This window comes from Anopheles stephensi, chromosome 2 (assembly GCF_013141755.1).
Source record: "Anopheles stephensi strain Indian chromosome 2, UCI_ANSTEP_V1.0, whole genome shotgun sequence".
Lineage (NCBI taxonomy): Eukaryota > Metazoa > Arthropoda > Insecta > Diptera > Culicidae > Anopheles > Anopheles stephensi.
Genome location: NC_050202.1, coordinates 38,913,724 through 38,923,853, shown reverse-complemented (window position 1 = coordinate 38,923,853; position 10,130 = coordinate 38,913,724). Strand labels below are relative to the sequence as shown.

General features: G+C 39.3%; 1 long non-coding RNA gene across 1 annotated transcript; it reads right to left on the bottom strand.

The window, feature by feature from the left end:
- Positions 1-6,820: 6,820 nt before the first annotated feature.
- LOC118507775 lies at positions 6,821-7,679 on the bottom strand. Its single transcript, XR_004905710.1, has 3 exons — positions 7,613-7,679; positions 7,288-7,544; positions 6,821-7,204 (listed from the first exon to the last, which is right to left on the bottom strand). It is a non-coding gene; the product is annotated as an uncharacterized LOC118507775 (long non-coding RNA).
- Between the last annotated feature and the right edge of the window lie 2,451 nt (positions 7,680-10,130).

Here is a 10,130-nt window from a genome sequence, read left to right as displayed (position 1 = left end):
TGATTGATGGCTTGAACGTATAATGAGTTAAGTCAAAAAGAAATCGCATTCCGAACAAGAAATCATCAAATCCAATAGAAGAGTTCCATCTACCAAGAGGTTACTATACTTCGCTGTAGTATAAGATCGAAATTTTTGGTCCAACGCTCCTTAGGTTTCTAATTCATACTATTTGTTCGATTGTTTCGGTTCGCCAGCACTGTAGGCATAAATTGAATATGTAAGATTTGGGATAAGACTGTTGAAATTTATGTTTTACACTTTTACAAAAATGTTCTGTGTAAAATGTCTAGTATTGATTAATCTTTAACCATTGTTTTTTTAGAGAACAACATTATCAAGCCCCATTTGGAAGAATATGAATCTTCTCAAGTCCTGCTCGACAATCTCATTGACTAAGCCATAGGCCTTGGCAATATAATTAGATGCAGTTTGTGGGAAAAAGATATAAGAAAGCAAGCAAAGTATTTAATACTCCTTATATTCCTTATATTACTATATTCCTCATACTTGTACTTAATTTGAAAAAAAAAACTCTCACTCCTTTGCCTTACGACCTTAAAAAATTTTAAGAAGGTTATGCCAGCCATTTCTGGCTTACTAGACCTAATAATACCTCACCAGGTAGCTCAGTCCTCACTACGGCAGTTGATCGCTACGGCAGTACGGTCCGGATGGGATTTGAGCCCCGGTCCAACCGTATGAAGACCGACGCCGTTGTCGCTTCTACCACTATCCCTAAGGATGACAGCAATAGCTGGCAGATACGATGTAATTTCTTTTTGGATCGTCCTACTAGATCGCTCTAGACCTCAACAACGATATCCACATGATCAGGAAGCTGCGTAGATCTGAGATGTAGTAAATTCCAATTATGAGTTCAGGCGCGAGAACTTGAGCGGAGCATCATTTTGTGATGATGACTCAACAGTTTTTACATTTTTGCTTCGTGTTAAACTAAGAATCGGATTCTTTTTCAATCATATCTCAATCGGACCGCGGAGCGAATGGCTGTATAATGTGGAGGCTAGCTCGTAATTCAAATAGTTTACCTTGTTAATCAGCAATGTTAATGGATTTAAACGGGCGTCTCATGAATGTACGTATTTGAATTGAACAATCAAGCTGTGCCTCAATGGTTTGATGGACTCATTGTGCTTCTGGATGATGAAGATATAGATAAAGCGTTCGTTTGGTTAAGAGCAGTTTGTACATTACGTAGTACTAATGAGAGTTTAAGATAAAACACTTGTCTATTTACTAGTGGTAACACGTATACAGGTGCCGAGAAGAAAGACTTGGAGATTTCGAATGTATAGCAAAGGATTGCCGCAATTCACAGAAATCTGCCGCAAAAATATGTATGTTAAATGTGTGATTAAAATTAAAAAAATCGTTACTAAAGTGTTGCGCCTTCGTTCCGGCCATGGGAACGTTCCAGATGAGATTTTTACCCAACCCTGTCGCGTGACAGCCCTGTATAGCATTCATCTAACGGTGCTCTCTAAACGTATGTTAGTTTCCATAAAACCTATCATTCTTAGATTTGGTACACATACATATATTTATTCGTTCGCTTGGTACTACAACCTCTAAAGGTCTCGGCCTGGCATTTCTGGCTCCTGTGACTTGATTTTACCCGTAAGCAAAGAAGACAGCCCTGCCATATGGGGAGGTGATCTCGATGGGATTTGAACCTCGGTCCTGCCGTGTGATTGCATTATCTTTATTCGTGTACAGCAATAATAAATACATTCTTGACTTCTAATGAGGTAGAAGCAAAGTGTTAAAAGATCATAACAAAAATGGTTGAATGAAGTTTCTTAAGAATATTAATCCGCCTTTAAGGAAAGAAGAAATTGACTTTATTTGTCGTGAAACAACCTTTTTTTGTATATTACACATACCGAGATGCATATTTCAAACAATCGACCACACCACAGGCGGTGTTTTAAAAAGATTTATCCGAACGAATGATTGACAAGAGCTAGGATTATATGGAAAGAAAGAAAAGGAAGTATGCGATAGAACCTATGGGCCAAAAGAAATCCGTATGTTGAAATGTTGTGCGTGCTAGGAACGTTTTTAAAAACACATTACATTAGTAATACTGAAAGAGAATAAAAATGTATCAGCTTCACTTCACATGATTAATGATTCCACTAGTTTTGCTGTATCTTCCGTAGTGGCGAATGCGTTTGTTGGTCGGAAAGAATTGTCCGTTTCTCTGTTGCTTTCTTATTGTATCCCACTCGGTGCTACGTGAGCGTGTAAGTATATGTGTGTGTTTGGGTATGTGAAAGTCGTATGTGTGCATAATTCTCAACGTTTTCCGATGCATTCGGGATACATGTTCTAAGTTTTGAGATTGAAATTATAAAAGTGAAAAGAAAACTTACGTCGAAAGTATTGCCCCAGTTGACTGATGGTGTTTCATAGCAAAAGAAAACAGCACGCTTGATTGGGGAGGGCTGGCATTAACAGCAATAACGGAAAATGAAGAGATCTTACAAAATCCTACTAGACCGGATCCAATTCAACATTGGGATATTGTTCGTAACCATAGTCGATACAATAAGTAGGGCTGTTTGGCCAAGCCTTCACGGATGCATTGAAGAACGAAACGTTGAAATTACATGACGATATATCAAACAAGCACAACCACCGGAGGACCGACCAAAGACCGAAGACCGCACATTCTTATCATTTAAGCTCAAAATCAATGAAGATATTGATTGAAGCTAAATCAATAACAGTAGCGATGCTAGATTGTGTCAACGATTCAGAGAACTTTCTTATTTTTTTTAACGGTTGTGTTTTGCTGGACAGAGATCCTTTGTAGCTAAAAGAAATCGTTGGTGGCAATGCTGGGGCTCTGTATGTCGAATAGGTGACAAGCTTATACACACTTGCATAGCGTGAAAAAAGTCTCCACGTCCATTCCTCCTTGGATGCAGTTGACTAAACATGTCGTTAGTGGAAATCGGTATACGTCTCCCTGATATGATCATTTTAGCTGTTTCCATCATTTATTAGGTCCTTGGTAGCTGAAGATTCACAAACCCTTATATGCTTGCTTCATAATGTTGATAATAGAGTATTGAAAAATTCTTAAAATCAATTGCTTAAAAATTGCTAAAAACTCAATAGTTCATAAAAATAATTTAGCTTGTACCACGACGCATAATCTTTTTTCCATAAATGCCACTGCTGAGAACCGCTGTGTTCGATGATCGCTGAGAGGAATTTCATTTGTGAATATTCCAATGCATCACTTTTAAATTACAATAACTACTTAAACTCTTATTAAACCCACAACTCAGGCGTCCAAGAAATGTTCTCATATCATCGTCCTACTCAACAATAGTTCAAACTGAAAGGCGCCGACAATATCAAGCGCCAAGATGTCAATGTAAAACAAGGTTCTACATCACGACATCAAAGAGTTGTTTTAGTTTTCGTTTGGAACATACATCTTGTATTAAATGTATAAATGTATATTTACGTATCATCATTTCGAGTACACGATTCTTTAACATTCATACACGTCATAATTTCACCTTACCATTTTTGTGTTCGTGATAACTTAGCGTGATTATAACTTAGCTTAAAAACTTCGTCAGAAAAACCGTGCAAAGTGAGTGGCAAACGACATCACCCAAAGATCTCGATCCAAAGTACTGGGCGCGAAGAGGGTACTAGGAAAATGCAAATCATTCGTAATTAAGATAAGCTATATCTGATAGAAACTGTATTTCTTGTGGGATGATCGTCTCTGCCTTTTGCTTTCGTGAAGAAGGTGGTCTCTGTTTAATTTCCTACGTTCGGAATAGTTTCAACGAAACGAAATGGAATCAACTGTCAAGGGCAAAATAAAACAAACTTAAGGCATGAATTGCCGTTAGCAGACGGCGAAGTTGCAGACGTCGAGCTGTGAAATGAAACAAACACACGACCAAATGTGTACAGCCTGATTGGTTGGTTTGTTATTTAAATATGAAGCTTCTCAACATGATCGCGATATGAAAACTAACTGCCGCCGCATTTACTCCTGCTGCTGTTGTTGGTTCGGTTTCCAATATCTTCACAGCGCTGCGTGAGGTGGCTAATTTGAAATGACTGGGCAGAAAACGAGGTAGTAGAAAATAAACTGGATATTCAACGAGCACTATCGTCGTCTAACAGCAGCAGCAGCAGCAGAAGTAGCGACAATCAACGAGAAGTTCCTGCATGCTCATCGAATCGTTTCGCGTTTAAAGCGACGATGTCTGGTTGTGGTGGCTGTGCTGACGGCAGAGGTATCGGCGATGAAAAGCCTTCCATTCGATGTTTGTAAGCACCGACTGTGACCGGCACTGACAAGAACCGAGACGAGGATGAACCGGACCGAAACAGCAGGGTTCAGAGCTACAGAAACATTTCCTGCAGCGTCATTCCGATGCAGACTCCCTACATACTCTCCCGGGATCCGTCCAGTTAAAGCACTGAGTTTGGCACGACAGGACGCAGTGGCAGCCGCAGTCGCCGTCGCCGCCGCCACCAAATGGCCAGTGACGGCCCCTATTAGGATGACTGCTGTCAGCTGATACAAACGAACGTAACTCAAACAATTTTACTGAAAACCAGTCAGTGTGTGCAGATGCGACTTAAAGCTGATGGCTGACCATGTGTTGATGATGAGTAGTTCAAAAACGTTGGACATTCAGATTTATTTGGGCAGTAGCATTGCTGAAATTCTTTTTGTCGATGCGATTCCATGAATTTAACTTCTGAAACGAACTAGTAGATGACGAGCCCGTTCTAGCTCACAATCTTGTCTGGGTCGCGCCCCCCTAAAAAAAACGGTGTAAGAAGATCAAAGACTTCTGGGCTGAAGGATGGTGAGGTCCTCAATCGAGTAGAAAATTATACATAGAGAGTTGGTTTTGATATTCTTCTCCGACTTGCCATTTGCAATGCATTTGCAAACGCTTTTTAAAAATCATATTTTTCACCGATAGAATTAAAACAAATTATAAGCATAATCGATTTGTTACACGGTATTTACAGAAGCTATTAACGGCCACGAATAAGATGGTCAGGATAACAACCCGCGTGTCTAGTTTTTTTTTTCAGTGTAAGTTCAGAGCGATAAAAATAAAAACTCATTTAAAAGAAATCAAGCCAATTTAAGAATGTATTTTTTATCATTTACTCATCAGAGCAAGGATATGGATTGCTTCGAAAAATTCTCGACTCTGAACTAAAGGCCGAATGTGTGTGTGTGTGCGTGAGAAAGAAAAAGAAACAAAAAAAACAAAGCAACAACTACGAATACGAAAGCATAAAAAAGGAACTTCAAATCTCCTAGTAAATCTTAATGAATAATAAAAGATAATTAGTTTTCAATCAATCATATTCTCTCCTGGCGTCCGATTGATAGGAAAAAAGAAACCTGTGAAGAAATCGATCATAACTTTCCTTATTCTTCTCCTGTTTCTCTTGTGGCTGCTAGCCTATCCGATGGCACCGAAGGTTGTCGATGTACATTTTGGTAGGAAAGAGAATCGGTAAACTAAATCTCTTGTTCAGAATGGCAGAGGAAAACATTTTGACAGCGGCGCAAATCGTTTCCCTGACATCTACACAGAACCAAGCGTTGGTGTGAAGAGCATCGTAGTTACGAGCCTCGTGGGATTAATTTGCATTGGGATGTTTAAACGGGTGGAACGCGCCGCTTTGAAATGTTCGGTTGAGGGCCGTCGTTTGGATCTTAAGCGATTTGTAGCCGAGTGTGGTTCAATTAGTTGTTTGTCCAGGCGTAACGAAATAGTGCGTAACCTGTTTTCCTTGGAGAGTTTTGTTGTGCCTTTTGTCGGATTTCTTAAGTATGCGTACTGAACGTCGCATGATAAATAGATATTGTTCTATGATGTACAGTAAATATCACAGCACATTAGCTCACGTTCAAACTGTTGTATAAGCTTTTAAATATAAGATCTTACCAGAGTTATCCCGCTCACCTTGCTAAGCTTACCTGGCTGGGGCAAAGACGGTTCAGATTAGAGTTGATGCCTTGACAATGGCGTGATTTTTTTGTCCAAAACTATTAGCACGATAATTTTGGTACATCGCTTGGTTCGACTAAATAAACTAGATACCAGAGTTTGGAAAAGAGCCCCTTCAATCGTTATGGAAAGACCCTTACTTAATGTATATGTATTTCATATCCAATGTATTATATTTTCAAATAACTATGTTGAACACCAGTATGCTCTCGGACTACCGCTAAACTAGATAGAAAATGAACGAAATGAATGAATTAATTTATCCTTATCACATTGAAACATCGTGGTATAATCTTTTTACAATCAATAGAAGCAAGCGCATGTACAGTATTCAAGAAACAGGAGGTCTATGAAACGGAAAACAAACAAAACCTTCACCACCAGCCACCATCCAACACGCCACCAATGCTTCCCGGTTGGAAATGAGTGGGACGAAGAATGAGTGATGATGTGGCTACGGTTTTTAAACATTTAATATTTATTAGGTGGTCTCGTAAATTCCAGATATTTGACTGTCCAAGAACACTGGTGGCATCTTCCGGCTCAGTCATCTAACCATTCAGTCAGCCAATTGTCCCCCAAGTGACACCACGGTGTGGTCTTTCCACTCTCCAGAACAGAGGCCGATCACTGTGGATTGATTCGGCCGTATCTTTTCAAACATTTTTTTTCTTCCTTGCTCCGACGACCATCTAAGTGGTCGTACTCTCGGCAAGTTTACACATTGAAGAACACTTTATCTCGGTAAGCCAGACCCAGTTGCTGTCACCGATTGTCGGCTTGTGTTCAGTTCTATCGCTCCTTCCGTCTATGTCGGTGGTTCTGGTAGCGGTTGACATGAGCGGGGATAAGCCGCAGGGAGAAGAATTTAAATATGATTTCGATATTATCGCCAATTCCGCGCTCCCGCGAGAGCGTGTGTTTTCAAGACGTCGACCCAAGACAACGAAAAGGAAGCTACGGCGAGTTAGAGCAGGCTGTAGAAGCATACACAAATCTGCCGTCTATTGCATCACGAAGCCACTGCTGGCAGCGTCTGTAGCGACCGGGCGACAATCTACCGCTGATGAGTTAAGAGTTGAATCGTGGGTGAGCCGGTATTCTATTCCGTTTATCGTTCGTCGTGTGTTCGCGTCCGCTTTGATGGAAGTGTCAGCCTACAGAATTTGTGAAGGAAACGCAGCTTATCAGGAATTAATTCAGATTTGATTAAACGCACGGCGACGGAAAGCAAACCAACATTGAGGTAAGGAACTGCGATCGGCACTGCGCTAGGTCTGCGTTCCGTGTAGGTACACGGATCGATTCATTCATCCATCAAACAAAAATCATCACCGTATTAGCCCGAAGCAACAACTGTCGGACGAGGCATGAAAGGCGTATAATCCACCAAACGACGATTCAGGTGACATGTGTGCGGTGCTCCTGCCACGGTTCGCATGAACATTTTGATGATGATGGAGCACGAGTGAGATGTGATAAGAAACAGGTATGGAGCTGAAAACCGGTAGCATAAAATGTAAAATCCTTGGTACAAGCTTTGAGAGATCACTTCCCATTCTTACTTGTTGTGCTTCGCCGGAAGTATTTTTTCGTTCGTTCTGTGTCAAACACATGAGATTTCCTGTGGTGCCTGAGGAGTCTGAAACGAAATATTTTATGATTGCTGTTGATTGGTTTAGTTGAAACGGTTATAATAATCTTAGCATAATGAAATGGATTTGGTGGAAGATAGATGATGCAAAATTAACGCAATAGCTGAATTGGGTTGTTCTATCCAAACATGTTAGAATCAAACGTTCCAATTCTTACATTTTGTGAATTTGTCTATAGTTTGTTATTCAATATTTTCTGAATCGTTGATTGAAACTTCTTCTTCTTTCTGGGCACTACAACCTCGAGAGGTCTCGGCCTGCTATTTCTGGCTTTCTGTGACTTCATTTTACCCGTAGTAAAGTAGTCAGCCTTACGTACGGGGAGGCTGTCTTGGATGGGATTTGAACCCCGCTCCTGCCGTTTGCAGGCCGTCGCCGCAGTCGCTTCCGCCACCGGACCGCGTTGATTAAAACTAAGATACACAATTTTGGTAAAAATAATCAAAAACTGTTTTCATGGTTTTGTACAAAAAAAAAAAACAAATTTAATGAATTAAACATACTTATATCAACGTGTTTTAACAAACTAAAACGCGATCAAAACAGAATTCAAGTTTAAAATGTTTGTAGGCGAATTCAATACAGTTTTTATTGCAAAGCTTATGCTACAGACATGTAGATCGCATTATATTCCTGAATATGTGGTACAAGAAACACATCACTTTGATCGTCTCCTTTATATCCAAAAGAAAGCTTCTGCTTGCCGTTTACCACAACCATAGTTTGATGAAGTGCCAAGTTGGAGTAATAATATCCTTAAAACTTTGATATGAATTTGAAGAAGTAAAGTTAAAGCTTTTCAGGTTGGCTTTTTTCGATTGCACCAGAGAAACAAAATGTAAAAGGTAGTGCAACCCTTTATGTTGTAACATTTACATTTTTGAAGCCTCTGATAAGATTTGCAAATAGAAAAAACTGGGCCCATGACTATTTGAAAGTTGATAAAGGTTTTGGTTTTTAATTGTTAGTTGTTCTGTTATTATATGTTATATTTTATTATTATGTTATATTCTGTTTGATTGGAATATTTACAATTATCTTTTTCATTTTCCTTTTCTTACACTGATCTCTGTATTTGGTTATGAATTAATTATGGCGGCTTGACGCCGTATTGTCATATCTCTGTATTTATTAGAAAAAATAATAAAATATAAAATATGGCAGTACCAGGGGTCGTTTGCCACTGCAATTAGCCATAGTTGGATAGTCTGTATCGTATTTTGCAGAACAATACGAATGGGATGAGATATCGGTTCTACGGTATGAAAGCCCGTCGATGTTATCAAAATAACATCTCCTTCTTCGTCCACCTTTTCAGCTATAGTGCGTAAAACATTAAGCATTTTATACCATCTCTACGCGCTTGAAATCATCGAATTCAAATGAGACAATTGTAAATCAATTAATTCTACTTAGAGGAGCTATTCCAAATCTGTCCAACGCTCGAGGCTCCCGTTCCCGCCTACAATGCTTGAAGATTGTACGTATACAAATGCAGCTCAACATCTGGCAAAGGAATCATTAAATTGAACTGACTGTCCGTTGGATGGTGGGTTGTGGAGAGCAAAGAAGTTGTTAGCAACGGTATTTGGATTTTTTTCTCTGTTTTAGGTGTCTTGCGATGAGTTTGAGTTTTCTGCTATTTAAGTGCCGCGGTTTGGAGGTTTTTGTCCGTCTGTAGATAGACTTACGTGACGACGATGTAATGGACCGACGGTGGTAGCTAATGGCTTGAATTGCTTTTACTGTTGCCCGAATTGGCTATGAAAAATCAGTAAGCAGTTTAGTTCTTCGTAACACTTTAGGAACGACGTGTGGAAAATCTTGCCGATACAATTAGTGTCGGTTTCTTTTGGGAATTCAGCAGTAATTCTATCTCATTAAAATATTATGAATGATTACACTTTTCTGAGGGGTTGAATCTATTTTAAAATTACGCATAATTGATAGTTTGTAGTAATTGCAGCCCCATTTCGGTGATGTTGATGAAGATTCGATTTGTTGATGGTGGTTTTGCTCAAGTTATGTATATAGTAAAGAATAGTATAGATGAAAGTCTTTGCATAAATCTGTCAGAAATTAAATGCCCTGTATTCTTTAATCTTTTCAAACTAATGCTCAAATTCATGTATCAGAAAATCCCGGACTAACCCTATTAAGAGGAAATCATAACCGATAACATCGATAAGAACTTGCCGATTTAAACGTAAAAAAGCATGTACATTATTAATTATTAAGTACCGTTGAATTTCGAATGGGATTTGAACCCCGATTCTGTCGTGTGAAATCCGGTGCCGCTGTTGCTTTTTCCTGGTGTTGTCCATTGATTATCAAGATTGTTAATCTTTAATTAGAATAAAAGCAGCTGTCTTGTTATCTTCTGACTGCTGACTGCTGACGAATTACAAATTAAAACAACAAAAAATAG